We start from the raw sequence: 16,062 nt of genomic DNA on the forward strand, positions 1-16,062 counted from the left end.
TTACTGTTGAGGAGTGTGAGGACAATGATTCATCTATGCCACTATTTTCTCCTATAGTGTCCCACAAAATTTTTCTAGCTCACATGCAGTGCCCTGCATTTCCTCTCAAACTCCACCCGGAGTTGCTCTGCATTTTATGCATTATATGTTTTTACCACATGGTAGACCACCTTTCTAGAGGATGCTATTACGAATGGTTCTTCCCTGTTACCTGAAAGAGGAAGATACTTCGGGATTATCTGCGAGAGTATTCTCAGACTTGGATGAATGACTTTATTTGTTCCTGAGGTTGTTTTCTTTCAGTTTTTAAGCTTGCACACCTCCATTTGTACCTTTACGAGGTTTTAGCTACCCTGGGTGACTCAGACTGCTGGTGTAGTCTATTTTAGTGTGGCCAGTGTGTTATAAGGAATGGAAGATACCGCACTCCCTATATTTAAAATGTTTCCCATAGCTGTCTTAGGAAGGAGTAGTTTCCAGCCTAGCTAAGAGAACTACTATACCCTTAGAGGAGAGTTGGGTTTTTCAAAAGAGTTGGAAAAGGGATGTACACCAGGGTTTCCAAGGTAACCTTTTGTGTACTTTGCTAACGTCACTAGTGCGACGGCATTGATTTGATGCGTTGTCTGATGCTACTAAGTCAGAACCTTTCCTGGATTAACTCCAGGATAGGATATAAGCTTTCAAGTTGGCTAATTCCTTTATTTCAAATGCTTCCCTTCAAGTTTCCAAACTGGGAGCTTAGATTTCAGGTTTTCTCTGTTCCAGTTCAGAGTCTTAGGGTTAGAGCCTTGTTCTACGGATGTATGCTCTAAGCTTTTAGCGATTTATTTCCAAGGAGAGGACCTTGTTGGGACCTGACTTGACGGAATTAATCTCTTTTGAAATTTGAAGAATTTCAATTAAATAATAAAAAAAATCCAAATAGCCTACTGTTGAATCAAAGCCAGCATGACGGATATGCCCTGATATGGGATCTTGTAGGGGGCATACTTTACGTCTTCACTCAGACTTGGGTTCGAGATGTTCAGAATCCCTGGGCTATAGAAAATGGTGTCCCAGGGATTCAAATTAGAGTTCTAAAGTTTTCCTCCAAGAGGCAGGTTTCTGCTTTCAAGTTTATTTGCCAAAAGGAGAGGCGTTCGTACACTGCGTAGGAGACCTCTCCGCTCTGGGAGTGATCGTTTCCTTTCAGATTCAGGGACTGGGGTTTTATTCCAATCTAAAAAAGAGGGAACCTTCAGACCAATTCTTGACCTCAAGAGTCTAAAATTTCTCAAGGTACCTTCCTTCCAAATGGAAACTATTCGTTTCATTCTTCCATTGATCCAAGAAGGTCAATTTATGACAACAGTGGATTTAAAGGACGCGTATATACATGTTCCCATTCACAGGGATCATCACAAGTTCTTAAGAGTTGCCTTTCTGGACAAACACTATCAGTTTGTGGCTCTTCCTTTTGATCTTGCCACAGCCCCCAGAATCTTCACAAAGGTTCTGTGATCTTTTTTGGTGGTACTTCGATCAAAAGGCCTTGCAGTGGCGCCTTATCTGGACGACATTCTAGTTCAGGCGCCATCCTTGCAGCTAGCAAGATCCCACACAGACTTGGTGTTGTCCTTCCTAAGATCCCACGTCTGGAAGGTGAATTTCGAAAAGAGTTCCTTGGTTCCAAACACAAGGGTGACTTTCCTATAAACCATAAGACTCTGTCTATGAAGAGTTTTCTGACAGAAGTCAGGAAATCAAGGATTATCGATACTTGTCTAGCCCTTCGGTCCGCTCCTCGTCTACCAGTGGCCCAGTGCATGGAGTTAATCGGGCTGATGGTAGCGGTAATGGACATCATTCCGTTTGCTCACTCCCATCTCAGAGCTCTGCAGTTGAACATGCTGAGACGATGGATTCGGACTTGTCCCCTCGGTTTCTTCTGGAGCAGAAGACAAGGGACTCTCTACAATGGTGGTTGTCTCTGTATCATCTCTCCCAAGGAACATGCCCACACAGGCCATCTTGGGTGATTGTGACAACAGATGCCAGCCTTCTTGGGTGGGGAACAGTCTGTGGCTCTCTAAAGGCTCAGGGTATTTGGACTCAGTCTATTTTACCCATAAACTTTCTGGAACTGAGAGCGATCTACAATGCGTTTCTGGCCTGGCCCCAGTTAGCCTTGGTTCAGTTTATCAGGTTCCAGTCGGACATAACGTCAGTGGCCTACATCATCAGTGAAAAAAAAAAGATTTTCTTAGCGATGAGAGGTATCAAAAATAATTCAGTGGGCGGAGGCCCATTCTTGCTGTATGTCGGCGATCGATATCCCAGGGGTGAACAACTGGGTGGCAGATTTTCTGAGCAGGCAGACCTTTCATCCGGGGGAGTGAGAACTCCATCCGGAAGTGTTCTCCAGCCTGTTTCTCAAGTGGGGTCAGCCAGAGTTAGATCTCTTGGCATCACGGCAGAATGCCAAGTTCCCGAGATACGGGTCGAGATCCAGGGACCCCCAGGCAGAACTGATAAATGCTCTGGTGGACCCTTGGACCTTCAATCTAGTGTACCTGTTTCCTCCGTTCACTTCTTCCTAGTACTTGTTTGAGTCAAACAGGAAAGGGCTTTGATGATCCTCATAGCAACGGCTTGACCTCCCAGGATTTGGTATGCAGACCTGGTGGAGATGACATCTCTACCACCTTGGAGACTTTAGTTGAGGAAAGACCTGATTCAGGTGCCCTTGCTTCACCCAAATCTAGTTTCTCTGAAGCTGACTGCTTGGAGATTTAATGCTTAGTTTTATTCAAGCGGGGGTTTTCTAATTCGGTCGTAGAGACCATGATTCAGGTCTGTAACTAGAAGGATTTCCCATGAGATTTGGCGTAAATCTTATTGGTGTGAATCCAAGGGCTACTCGTGGAGTAGAGGATTCCTAGGTTTTTGGTTTTCTTTTACAAGATATGACGAGTCCACGGATTTCATCCTTATGGTGTTATGCCTCCTGGTCAGCAGGAGGAGGCAAAGAGCACCACAGCAGAACTGTATATATAGCTCCTCCCTTCCCTCCCACTCCAGTCATTCTCTTTGCCTGTGTTAGTGATAGGAAGAGGTAAAGTGAGGTGTTTAGATTCTTCAATCAAGAGTTTATTTTAAATGGTGCCAGTGTACTATTTTTTGCTCAAGGGTATAGCAAAGGATCTGTACAGATTCAAGTATGTGTTCTGTGACTCCCAGACTGTGTGCTGCGCTGCTGAATATGGTCTTAGCAGATTGTATCTAAGGCCCAGTTTGTTCCCACAGATTCCTGGAGGAGAAGGACCTCTGGCAGTGTGGGACGAATTATGCTGTTCCTCAGCATTGAGGTATGTGCAGTCTACCGCTTTCTGTGACACTTAGTAACTCAGAAAGGACTGTCGTTATTTCCTCTATGAGCTGGCTCTTTTACCCTATGTCTGTGACTTTATATGGTTCTGGGGGCTTCTCTCATATCATTGGGGCATACTGTCATCTGGGGTGTTCTTAGTAAGAAAGGCGCACTATATTTAACCCCCTTATGTTTTGGGTTGACGCTGGGGATTTTTACCTACACGCATTAACTCTGCTCTAGGTTTTCTCCCTGCAAGGGTTTGTTACACGCTTACCGGGAGTTTATTTGTATGGGGGACTGGCTTCTTTTTATTGTAGGCACTTGTTAGGTGCGACATTCTCCCGGCGGTTCCATTTTTGTTATGGAGATACTGAGCCGCCCGGGAGTTTTTCTGATATTACGGGAGGTAAGGGTCATCTCCTCCCTCAAGTCAAAACATCTAAGCAAAGGGGACGACAGAGTAATTTTCGTTCCTTTCGTAATTTCAAAGGAGTTCCCTCTGCCGCTAAACAGGAAGGGAACTTTCCTCAAGCCAAAGCCATCTGGAGACCCAACCAGGCTTGGAATAAGGGTAAACAACCCAAGAAGCCCGCTGCTGCTCCCAAGACAGCATGAAGGGGCGGCCCCCGATCCGGGCCAGATCTAGTAGGGGGCAGACTTTCTCTCTTTGTCCAGGCTTGGATAAGAGACGTTCAGGATCCCTGGACACTGAAAATCGTGTCTCAAGGGTATCAGCTTAAGTTAAAAAATTCCTTCCCAAGGGAAAGGTTTCTTCTTTCACGATGGTCTGTAGACCAGATAAAAAGAGGCGTTCTTACGTTGTGTAAAAGACCTCTCCACTATGAGAGTAATTTGTCCCGTTCCAATACAGGAACAGGGGCAGGGGTTTTACTCAAATCTTTTTGTGGTTCCCAAAAAAGAGGGAACGTTTCTCAGAGTCCCATCCTTCAAGCTGGAGAGTATTCAGACAATTCTTCCATTGATCCAGGAGGGTCAATACATGACTTCCGTGGACTTAAAGATGCATATCTTCATATTCCTATCCAGAGATAATCGCCAGTTCCTGAGGTTTGCCTTTCTGGACAAACCTTTTCAGTTCGTGGCCCGTCCTTTCAGGCACTCAGGATCTTACCGAAGGTTCTAGGGTCTCTGCTAGCGGTTCTCAGACCGCGGGGCATTGCAGCGGCGCCTTATCTGGACGATATTCTGATCCAGAAGTCTTATCAGCTGACAAAGTCTCATACCGACATTGTCATATCCTTTCTAAGGACTCACGGGTGGAAGGTGAATCTGGAAAAGAGTTCATTAATTCCACAGACCAGGGTTCCCTTCCTGGGAACTCAATCTATGAAAATCTTTTTGACGGAAGTCGGACAATTAAAGATTCTGAATACATGCCGAACCCTTCAGTCCAATCCTCGGCCATCAGTGGCTCAGTGCATGGAGGTAATTGGATTGATGGTGGCGGCTATGGACATTCCGTTTGCTCGTTTTCATTTCAGACCTCTACAACTGAGCATGCTCAGCCAGTGGAATGGAGATTATGCAAATTTGTCTCCTCCAGATAGATCTGGATCAGGAGACAGACTCTTCTTTGGTGGTTGTCGCCGGATCTGTCCCAAGGGACGTGCTTCCGCAGTCACTCATGGGTGATGGTGACAACGGACGCCAGTCTACTAGGTTGGGGTGCAGTGTGGAATTCCCTGAAGGCTCAGGGTGTATGGACTCGGTCGTAGTCTCTACTTCCAATCAATATTCTGGAATTGAGAGCAATATTCAATGCGCTTCAGGCTTGGCCTCAGTTGGCTTCAGCCAAATTCATCAGTTTTCAGTCGGACAACATCACGACTGTGGCTTACATCAATCAGGGATGAACAAGGAGTTCCTTAGCAATGACAGAAGTATCCAAAATAATTCGGTGGGCGGAGGCTCACTCATATCTGTCAGCAATCTACATCCTAGGAGTGGACAACTGGGAAGAGGACTTTTCTCGTCAGAATGCCAAGCTCCCGAGATACGGATCCAGGTCCAGGGATCCTCAGGCCGAACTGATAGATGCCTTGGCAGAGCCTTGGTCGTTCAACCTAGCTTATGTGTTTCCACCGTGCTCTCCTTCCCTGGGTGATTGCTCGGATCAAACAGGAGAGGGCTTCAGTGATTCTCATCGCTCCTGCGTGGCCTCGCAGGACTTGCTATGCCGATCTGGTGGACATGTCATCTCTGCTGCCATGGAAGCTTCCATTGAAGCAGGACCTTCTCATTCAGGGACCCTTCCATCATCCAAATCTAGTTTCTCTGCAGCTGACTGCTTGGAGATTGAACGCTTGATTTTATCTAAGCGAGGGTTCTCTGACTCGGTCATTGATACCTTGATTCAGGCATGTAAGTCTGTTACTAGAATTATTTACCATAAGATATGGTGTAAATATCTTTATTTGTGCGAATCCAAGGGCTACTCATGCAGTAGGGTTAGGATTCCCAGGATTCTGTCTTTTCTCCAAGAAGGATTGGAGAAAGGGTTGTCAGCAAGTTCCTTAAAGGGACAGATTTCTGCTTTGTCTATTTTGCTACACAAATGTCTGTCAGATGTTCAATCTTTTTGTCAGGCTCTGACTAGAATCAGGCCTGTGTTTAGACCAATTGCTCCTCCTTGGAGTTTGAATTTAGTTAATGTTCTTCAAGGGGTTCCGTTTGAACCTATGCATTCCATAGATAGTAAGTTATCTTGGAAAGTTTTTTTTATTTTTTGTTTTGTTGCTATTTCTTCTGTTCTCTGTTTCTGAGCTTTCAGCTTTACAATGTGATTCTCATCTTATTATCCATTCTGATAAGGTGGTCTTACGTACCAAACCTGGATTCCTTCCTAAGGTTGTTTCTAATAAGAATATTAATCAGGAAATTGTTGTTCCTTCCTTGTATCCTAATCCTTCTCCTAAGAAGGAGCGTCTGTTATATAACTTGGACGTGGTCCATGTCCTGAAGTTTTACTTGCAGGCGACTAAAGATTTTTGTCAATCATCTTCATTATTTGTTTTTCTCTTGTAAGGTGTATCCAGTCCACGGGTTTATCCATTACTTGTGGGATATTCTCCTTCCCAACAGGAAGTTGCAAGAGGACACCCACAGCAGAGCTGTCTATATAGCTCCTCCCCTAACTGCCACCCCCAGTCATTCTTTTGCAACTCTCGACAAGAAAGGAAGTATCAAGAGATATGTGGTGACTTAATGTAGTTTTACCTTCAATCAAAAGTTGGTTATTTTTAAACGGTACCGGCGTTGTACTGTTTTACTCTCAGGCAGAAATTAGAAGAAGAAGAATTCTGCCTGGAGGTTTGATCTTAGCGGTTTGTAACTTAGGTCCGTTGCTGTTCTCACACATAACTGAAGAATATGGGAAAACTTCAGTTGGGGGAACGGTCTGCAGATTACCTGCTTTGAGGTATGTTCAGTATTTTTATTTCTAGAGAGATGAATAAGTTCTAGAAAATGCTGACAGAGCCTTGTGTATTTGATGTAAGCCTGATGCAGTGATTTAACAGTGACTGGGATCATGCTTGCAAAACAGGGCAATACTCATGTTAATATTCATATTACTTAGTGACAAAACATTTACATGATTTCATAAATAGGAAGTTTTTTCTCTGAGGGAGAAGTCTTTATTTGGGGCCTAGTTTCCACATGGCTAGTCAGATACTCCTAGGAGTATTTTCTTAAGGCCCTTCTAACATCCAGTAACAGGGGCGCCTCATGTGTAGTATTGTCTAGATGAAGATATAGAAAGTGTAGCAAAATAGCCAAATGAGTACTCGCATACTCCAGCAGCACACTTATGTGCTGGTAGGGGCAGGCTGTAGATTTAGGAGGGTGTAACAGCTCACCCGTTCAAGGATGCTTCCAGTGCTGTGGTGCTGCAACAGGTGTAAAAAAACAACAAAGAGCACTGTATGTGCAGACCATTAAGTATAAAACAAAGGTGTGTGCTTGATAGTATAAAGTGGGTACTCACATACTCCAAGAGCACACCAATGTGCTGATAGGAACAGGCTGCAGATTTAGGCAGGTGTGGCAGCTCACCCAAGCAAACGATCTTTTTGATATTCGTACAGCAGGAACAAAAGCAGGCTTGATGCTTCACAGTAGCTGTACCCAAAGTGCAGGATATTCCTTTTCAGGGATTTGCAAGCAGAAGGTAGGAAAAGAGATCCACTCCAAAAGTAAAAGTTGCAAAAATTTATTAAAAACAAAAAGTTAAAAACACCAGGGTCGTTATAAAAAGTGGATTGCAGGGTCACCCAGTTGGCCCCAATAATTGCAACGCGTTTCTCGGTTAGCAAACCGTTTCATCAGGCATATCAAACTCTTTCCTACCTCTGCCTTTTAAACCCTACTAACAAACAATTGCATCCATTGAAAGGGGTGTGTTCCTAATTGATTCTCACCTGTGTAAACTGTCACATGTCTCTGTGGCTAATTTGTTAACAGAAAAAATGCTTTACAGAGTGAAATTTTAGAGTGTTAACATTTTGTGTATATAAAATTGTGCATACATGCGTGACATATAAAAAGAACAAAAGGTGTAATAAATAGTTAATATATTCCTGTAATGTTCGTAATGAATTAAATAATATTCCCTTCTCAACTGCTTTCTATAAGCTTGTGAAAACAGGCACAAACTTTGATAAAGATTCTTTATCATTGTTAAATTATGAATAAAAATTACACATTGATCTCCCGTTTGTGAACAGAGATATCTGCAGTGAACAGCTGTGTGACAAGCCGTTGTATGTATGTGTATGTTTCAGCTAATGTTGGATTTCTCCAACATAGGTGTGTCCGGTCCACGGCGTCATCCTTACTTGTGGGATATTCTCTTCCCCAACAGGAAATGGCAAAGAGCCCAGCAAAGCTGGTCACATGATCCCTCCTAGGCTCCGCCTACCCCAGTCATTCTCTTTGCCGTTGTACAGGCAACATCTCCACGGAGATGGCTTAGAGTTTTTTAGTGTTTAACTGTAGTTTTTATTATTCAATCAAGAGTTTGTTATTTTAAAATAGTGCTGGTATGTACTATTTACTCTGAAACAGAAAAGAGATGAAGATTTCTGTTTGTATGAGGAAAATGATTTTAGCAACCGTTACTAAAATCCATGGCTGTTCCACACAGGACTGTTGAGAGGAATTAACTTCAGTTGGGGGAACAGTGAGCAGTCTTTTGCTGCTTGAGGTATGACACATTCTAACAAGACGATGTAATGCTGGAAGCTGTCATTTTCCCTATGGGATCCGGTAAGCCATTTTTATTCAGACAGTAAATAAGGGCTTCACAAGGGCTTATTAAGACTGTAGACATTTTCTGGGCTAAATCGATCATATTTACACATATTTAGCCTTGAGGAATCATTTAATCTGGGTATTTTTTGTAAAATAATATCGGCAGGCACTGTTTTAGACACCTTATTCTATAGGGGCTTTCCCTAATCATAGTCAGAGCCTCATTTTCGCGCCGGTATGGCGCACTTGTTTTTGAGAACAGCATGACATGCAGCTGCATGTGTGTGGAGCTCTGATACATAGAAAAGTCTTTCTGAAGGCATCATTTGGTATCGTATTCCCCTTTGGGCTTGGTTGGGTCTCAGCAAAGCAGATTCCAGGGACTGTAAAGGGGTTAAATATAAAAACGGCTCCGGTTCCGTTATTTTAAGGGTTAAAGCTTCCAAATTTGGTGTGCAATACTTTTAAGGCTTTAAGACACTGTGGTGAAATTTTGGTGAATTTTGAACAATTCCTTCATACTTTTTCGCAATTGCAGTAATAAAGTGTGTTCAGTTTAAAATTTAAAGTGACAGTAACGGTTTTATTTTAAAACGTTTTTTGTGCTTTATCATCAAGTTTATGCCTGTTTAACATGTCTGAACTACCAGATAGATTTTGTTCTGAATGTGGGGAAGCCAAGGTTCCTTCTCATTTAAATAGATGTGATTTATGTCATAAAAAAATTTAGTAAAAATGATGCCCAAGATGATTCCTCAAGTGAGGGGAGTAAGCATGGTACTGCATCATCCCCTCCTTCGTCTACACCAGTCTTGCCCATACAGGAGGCCCCTAGTACATCTAGCGCGCCAATACTCCTTACTATGCAACAATTAACGGCTGTAATGGATAATTCTATCAAAAACATTTTAGCCAATATGCCCACTTATCAGCGAAAGCGCGACTGCTCTGTTTTAGAAAATACTGAAGAGCATGAGGACGCTGATGATATTGTTTCTGAAGGGCCCCTACACCAGTCTGAGGGGGCCAGGGAGGTTTTGTCTGAGGGAGAAATTTCAGATTCAGGAAAAATTTCTCAACAAGCTGAACCTGATGTGATTACTTTTAAATTTAAGTTGGAACATCTCCGCGCTCTGCTTAAGGAGGTGTTATCCAATTTGGATGATTGTGATTATCTGGTCATTCCAGAAACACTATGTAAAATGGACAAGTTCCTAGAGGCCCCGGGGCCCCCCGAAGCTTTTCCTATACCCAAGCGGGTGGCGTACATTGTTAATAAAGAATGGGACAGGCCCGGTATACCTTTCGTACCTCCCCCCATATTTAAAAAATTGTTTCCTATAGTCGACCCCAGAAAGGACTTATGGCAGACAGTCCCCAAGGTCGAGGGGGCGGTTTCTACTCTAAACAAGCGCACCACTATACCCATAGAAGATAGTTGTGCTTTCCAAGATCCTATGGATAAAAAATTAGAAGGTTTGCTAAAAAAGATGTTTGTTCAGCAAGGTTACCTTCTACAACCAATTGCATGCATTGTCCCTGTCACTACAGCCGCGTGTTTCTGGTTCGATGAGCTAGAAAAGGCGATTATTAGTAATTCTTCTTCTTATGAGGAGATTATGGACAGAATTCGTGCTCTTAAATTGGCTAATTCTTTCACCCTAGACGCCACCTTGCAATTGGCTAGGTTAGCGGCGAAAAATTCTGGGTTTGCTATTGTGGCGCGCAGAGCACTTTGGTTAAAATCTTGGTCAGCGGATGCGTCTTCCAAGAACAAATTGCTCGACATTCCTTTCAAGGGGAAAACACTGTTTGGCCCTGACTTGAAAGAGATTATCTCTGATATCACTGGGGGCAAGGGCCACGCCCTTCCTCAGGATAGGTCTTTCAAGGCCAAAAATAAACCTAATTTTCGTCCCTTTCGCAGAAACGGACCAGCCCCAAGTGCTACGTCCTCTAAGCAGGAGGGTAATACTTCTCAAGCCAATCCAGCCTGGAGACCAATGCAAGGCTGGAACAAAGGAAAGGAGGCCAAGAACCCTGCCACTGCTCCCAAGACAGCATGAGATGCGGGCCCCCGATCCGGGACCGGATTTGGTGGGGGGCAGACTCTCTCTCTCTCTTCACTCAGGCTTGGGCAAGAGATGTTCTGGATCCTTGGGCGCTAGAAATAGTCTCCCAAGGTTATCTTCTGGAAGTGATTCATCCTGTTCCATTAAAAGAACGAGGGATGGGGTTCTACTCCAATCTGTTCGTAGTTCCCAAAAAAGAGGGAACGTTCAGACCAATCTTAGATCTCAAGATCCTAAACAAGTTTCTCAAGGTTCCATCGTCCAAAATGGAAACCATTCGAACAATCCTTCCATCCAGGAAGGTCAATTCTTGACCACGGTGGATTTAAAGGATGCGTATCTACATATTCCTGTCCACAAGGAACATCATCGGTTCCTAAGGTTCGCATTCCTGGACAAGCATTACCAGTTCGTGGCGCTTCCTTTCGGATTAGCCACTGCTCCAAGGATTTTCACAAAGGTACTAGGGTCCCTTCTGGCGGTGCTAAGACCAAGGGGCATTGCTGTAGTACCTTACTTGGACGACATTCTGATTCAAGCGTCGTCCCTTCCTCAAGCAAAGGCTCACACGGACATAGTCCTGGCCTTTCTCAGATCTCACGAATGGAAAGTGAACGTGGAAAAGAGTTCTCTATCTCCGTCGACAAGAGTTCCCTTCTTGGGAACAATAATAGACTCCTTAGAAATGAGGATTTTTCTGACAGAGACCAGAAAAACAAAACTTCTAAACTCTTGTCGGATACTTCATTCCGTTCCTCTTCCTTCCATAGCGCAGTGCATGGAAGTGATAGGTTTGATGGTAGCGGCAATGGACATAGTTCCTTTTGCGCGCATTCATCTGAGACCATTACAACTGTGTATGCTCAGTCAGTGGAATGGGGACTATACAGACTTGTCTCCGAAGATACAAGTAAATCAGAGGACCAGAGACTCACTCCGTTGGTGGCTGTCCATGGACAACCTGTCACAAGGGGTGACCTCCCGCAGACCAGAGTGGGTCATTGTCACGACCGACGCCAGTCTGATGGGCTGGGGCGCGGTCTGGGGATCCCTGAAAGCTCAGGGTCTTTGGTCTCGGGAAGAATCTCTTCTACCGATAAATATTCTGGAACTGAGAGCGATATTCAATGCTCTCAAGGCTTGGCCTCAGCTAGCGAGGGCCAAGTTCATACGGTTTCAATCAGACAACATGACGACTGTTGCGTACATCAACCATCAGGGGGGAACAAGGAGTTCCCTGGCGATGGAAGAAGTGACCAAAATCATTCAATGGGCGGAGACTCGCTCCTGCCACCTGTCTGCAATCCACATCCCAGGAGTGGAAAATTGGGAAGCGGATTTTCTGAGTCGTCAGACATTGCATCCGGGGGAGTGGGAACTCCATCCGGAAATCTTTGCCCAAATCACTCAACTGTGGGGCATTCCAGACATGGATCTGATGGCCTCTCGTCAGAACTTCAAGGTTCCTTGCTACGGGTCCAGATCCAGGGATCCCAAGGCGACTCTAGTAGATGCACTAGTAGCACCTTGGACCTTCAAACTAGCTTATGTATTCCCGCCGTTCCCTCTCATCCCCAGGCTGGTAGCCAGGATCAATCAGGAGAGGGCGTCGGTGATCTTGATAGCTCCTGCGTGGCCACGCAGGATTTGGTATGCAGATCTGGTGAATATGTCATCGGCTCCACCATGGAAGCTACCTTTGAGACGAGACCTTCTTGTTCAAGGTCCGTTCGAACATCCGAATCTGGTCCCACTCCAGCTGACTGCTTGGAGATTGAACGCTTGATCTTCTCAAAGCGAGGGTTCTCAGATTCTGTTATTGATACTCTTGTTCAGGCCAGAAAGCCTGTAACTAGAAAAATTTACCACAAAATTTGGAAAAAATATATCTGTTGGTGTGAATCTAAAGGATTCCCTTGGGACAAGGTTAAGATTCCTAAGATTCTATCCTTCCTTCGAGAAGGATTGGAAAACGGATTATCTGCAAGTTCCTTGATGGGACAGATTTCTGCCTTGTCTGTGTTACTTCACAAAAAGCTGGCAGCTGTGCCAGATGTTCAAGCCTTTGTTCAGGCTCTGGTTAGAATCAAGCCTGTTTACAAACCTTTGACTCCTCCTTGGAGTCTCAACTTAGTTCTTTCAGTTCTTCAGGGGGTTCCGTTTGAACCCTTACATTCCGTTGATATTAAGTTATTATCTTGGAAAGTTTTGTTTTTGGTTGCAATTTCTTCTGCTAGAAGAGTTTCAGAATTATCTGCTCTGCAGTGTTCTCCTCCTTATCTGGTGTTCCATGCAGATAAGGTGGTTTTACGTACTAAACCTGGTTTTCTTCCAAAAGTTGTTTCTAACAAAAACATTAACCAGGAGATAGTCGTGCCTTCTCTGTGTCCGAAACCAGTTTCGAAGAAGGAACGTTTGTTGCACAATTTGGATGTTGTTCGCGCTCTAAAATTCTATTTAGATGCTACAAAGGATTTTAGACAAACATCTTCCTTGTTTGTTGTTTATTCTGGTAAAAGGAGAGGTCAAAAAGCAACTTCTACCTCTCTCTCTTTTTGGATTAAAAGCATCATCAGATTGGCTTACGAGACTGCCGGACGGCAGCCTCCTGAAAGGATCACAGCTCCTTCCACTAGGGCTGTGGCTTCCACATGGGCCTTCAAGAACGAGGCTTCTGTTGATCAGATATGTAGGGCAGCGACTTGGTCTTCACTGCACACTTTTACCAAATTTTACAAGTTTGATACTTTTGCTTCTTCTGAGGCTATTTTTGGGAGAAATGTTTTGCAAGCCGTGGTGCCTTCCATTTAGGTGACCTGATTTGCTCCCTCCCTTCATCCGTGTCCTAAAGCTTTGGTATTGGTTCCCACAAGTAAGGATGACGCCGTGGACCGGACACACCTATGTTGGAGAAAACAGAATTTATGTTTACCTGATAAATTACTTTCTCCAACGGTGTGTCCGGTCCACGGCCCGCCCTGGTTTTTTAATCAGGACTGATAATTTATTTTCTTTAACTACAGTCACCACGGTATCATATGGTTTCTCCTATGCAAATATTCCTCCTTAACGTCGGTCGAATGACTGGGGTAGGCGGAGCCTAGGAGGGATCATGTGACCAGCTTTGCTGGGCTCTTTGCCATTTCCTGTTGGGGAGGAGAATATCCCACAAGTAAGGATGACGCCGTGGACCGGACACACCGTTGGAGAAAGTAATTTATCAGGTAAACATAAATTCTGTTTTCTATTGGTTTTCGTAAGGTGTCATTGAAGAATCAATTTTTTTTTTTTTTTTTTCATTGGTTACACTTTGCTCAATAGCAAACTGGATATACACTCCCTAGCCCATCTAAGTCTTATAATCTGTTTAGTAGGTTTAGCTGCAAATAGCAAAACTTTTGTATTATTATAAGGTGTAGATCCATAGGAGGATTAATCGAGAGTCCCCATATGTCGATGGTCACATGTAAAACAATTCCAAATAAGAGCGCTCATCTAGTGTGCTCAATTGTTTCTATTTGTATTGTGGATTTATGTTTTGGTAATCAAAAGCTTGTGTATTCAATAATCGAAGAAAAGCGACGGGTACAACATATGACAGGACAGGGGGTGTGTTCTAGTCGACCAATAGCGATCCGTCTGTGAAAGTTTATTAACAGGCTGACTAAAAGCCCATTTCTCATATTTTAATTTGGGTGTTTCGTGTGGCAACTAATATCAACACCCTATATTAAATTATATATCTGATTTACTTGAGCCCTGATGTAAAGGGTACAGATGTGAAATATCAGACATGTGGGCAATAAAAATATATGTGATAATACCTATTTCTCCAACATAGGTGTGTCCGGTCCACGGCGTCATCCTTACTTGTGGGATATTCTCTTCCCCAACAGGAAATGGCAAAGAGCCCAGCAAAGCTGGTCACATGATCCCTCCTAGGCTCCGCCTACCCCAGTCATTCTCTTTGCCGTTGTACAGGCAACATCTCCACGGAGATGGCTTAGAGTTTTTTAGTGTTTAACTGTAGTTTTTATTATTCAATCAAGAGTTTGTTATTTTAAAATAGTGCTGGTATGTACTATTTACTCAGAAACAGAAAAGAGATGAAGATTTCTGTTTGTATGAGGAAAATGATTTTAGCAACCGTCACTAAAATCCATGGCTGTTCCACACAGGACTGTTGAGAGCAATTAACTTCAGTTGGGGGAACAGTGAGCAGTCTCTTGCTGCTTGAGGTATGACACATTCTAACAAGACGATGTAATGCTGGAAGCTGTCATTTTCCCTCTGGGATCCGGTAAGCCATGTTTATTACGATTGTAAATAAGGGCTTCAAAAAGGGCTTATTAAGACTGTAGACTTTTTTTGGGCTAAATCGATTGATTATTAACACATATTTAGCCTTGAGGAATCATTTTATCTGGGTATTTTGATATAATAATATCGGCAGGCACTGTTTTAGACACCTTATTCTTTAGGGGCTTTCCCAAAGCATAGGCAGAGCCTCATTTTCGCGCCGGTGTTGCGCACTTGTTTTTGAGAGGCATGGCATGCAGTCGCATGTGAGAGGAGCTCTGATACTTAGAAAAGACTTTCTGAAGGCGTCATTTGGTATCGTATTCCCCTTGGGGCTTGGTTGGGTCTCAGCAAAGCAGATACCAGGGACTGTAAAGGGGTTAAAGTTCAAAACGGCTCCGGTTCCGTTATTTTAAGGGTTAAAGCTTCCAAATTTGGTGTGCAATACTTTTAAGGCTTTAAGACACTGTGGTGAAAATTTGGTGAATTTTGAACAATTCCTTCATGTTTTTTCGCATTTGCAGTAAAAAAGTGTGTTCAGTTTAAAATTTAAAGTGACAGTAACGGTTTTATTTTAAAACGTTTTTTGTACTTTGTTATCAAGTTTATGCCTGTTTAACATGTCTGAACTACCAGATAGACTGTGTTCTGAATGTGGGGAAGCCAGAATTCCTATTCATTTAAATAAATGTGATTTATGTGACAATGACAATGATGCCCAAGATGATTCCTCAAGTGAGGGGAGTAAGCATGGTACTGCATCATTCCCTCCTTCGTCTACACGAGTCTTGCCCACTCAGGAGGCCCCTAGTACATCTAGCGCGCCAATACTCCTTACTATGCAACAATTAACGGCTGTAATGGATAATTCTGTCAAAAACATTTTAGCCAAAATGAACACTTATCAGCGTAAGCGCGACTGCTCTGTTTTAGATACTGAAGAGCATGACGACGCTGATATTAATATTTCTGAAGGGCCTCTAACTCAGTCTGATGGGGCCAGGGAGGTTTTGTCTGAGGGAGAAATTACTGATTCAGGGAACATTTCTCAACAAGCTGAACCTG

Source organism: Bombina bombina, chromosome 9 (genome assembly GCF_027579735.1).
Source record: "Bombina bombina isolate aBomBom1 chromosome 9, aBomBom1.pri, whole genome shotgun sequence".
Taxonomy (NCBI): Eukaryota; Metazoa; Chordata; class Amphibia; order Anura; family Bombinatoridae; genus Bombina; species Bombina bombina.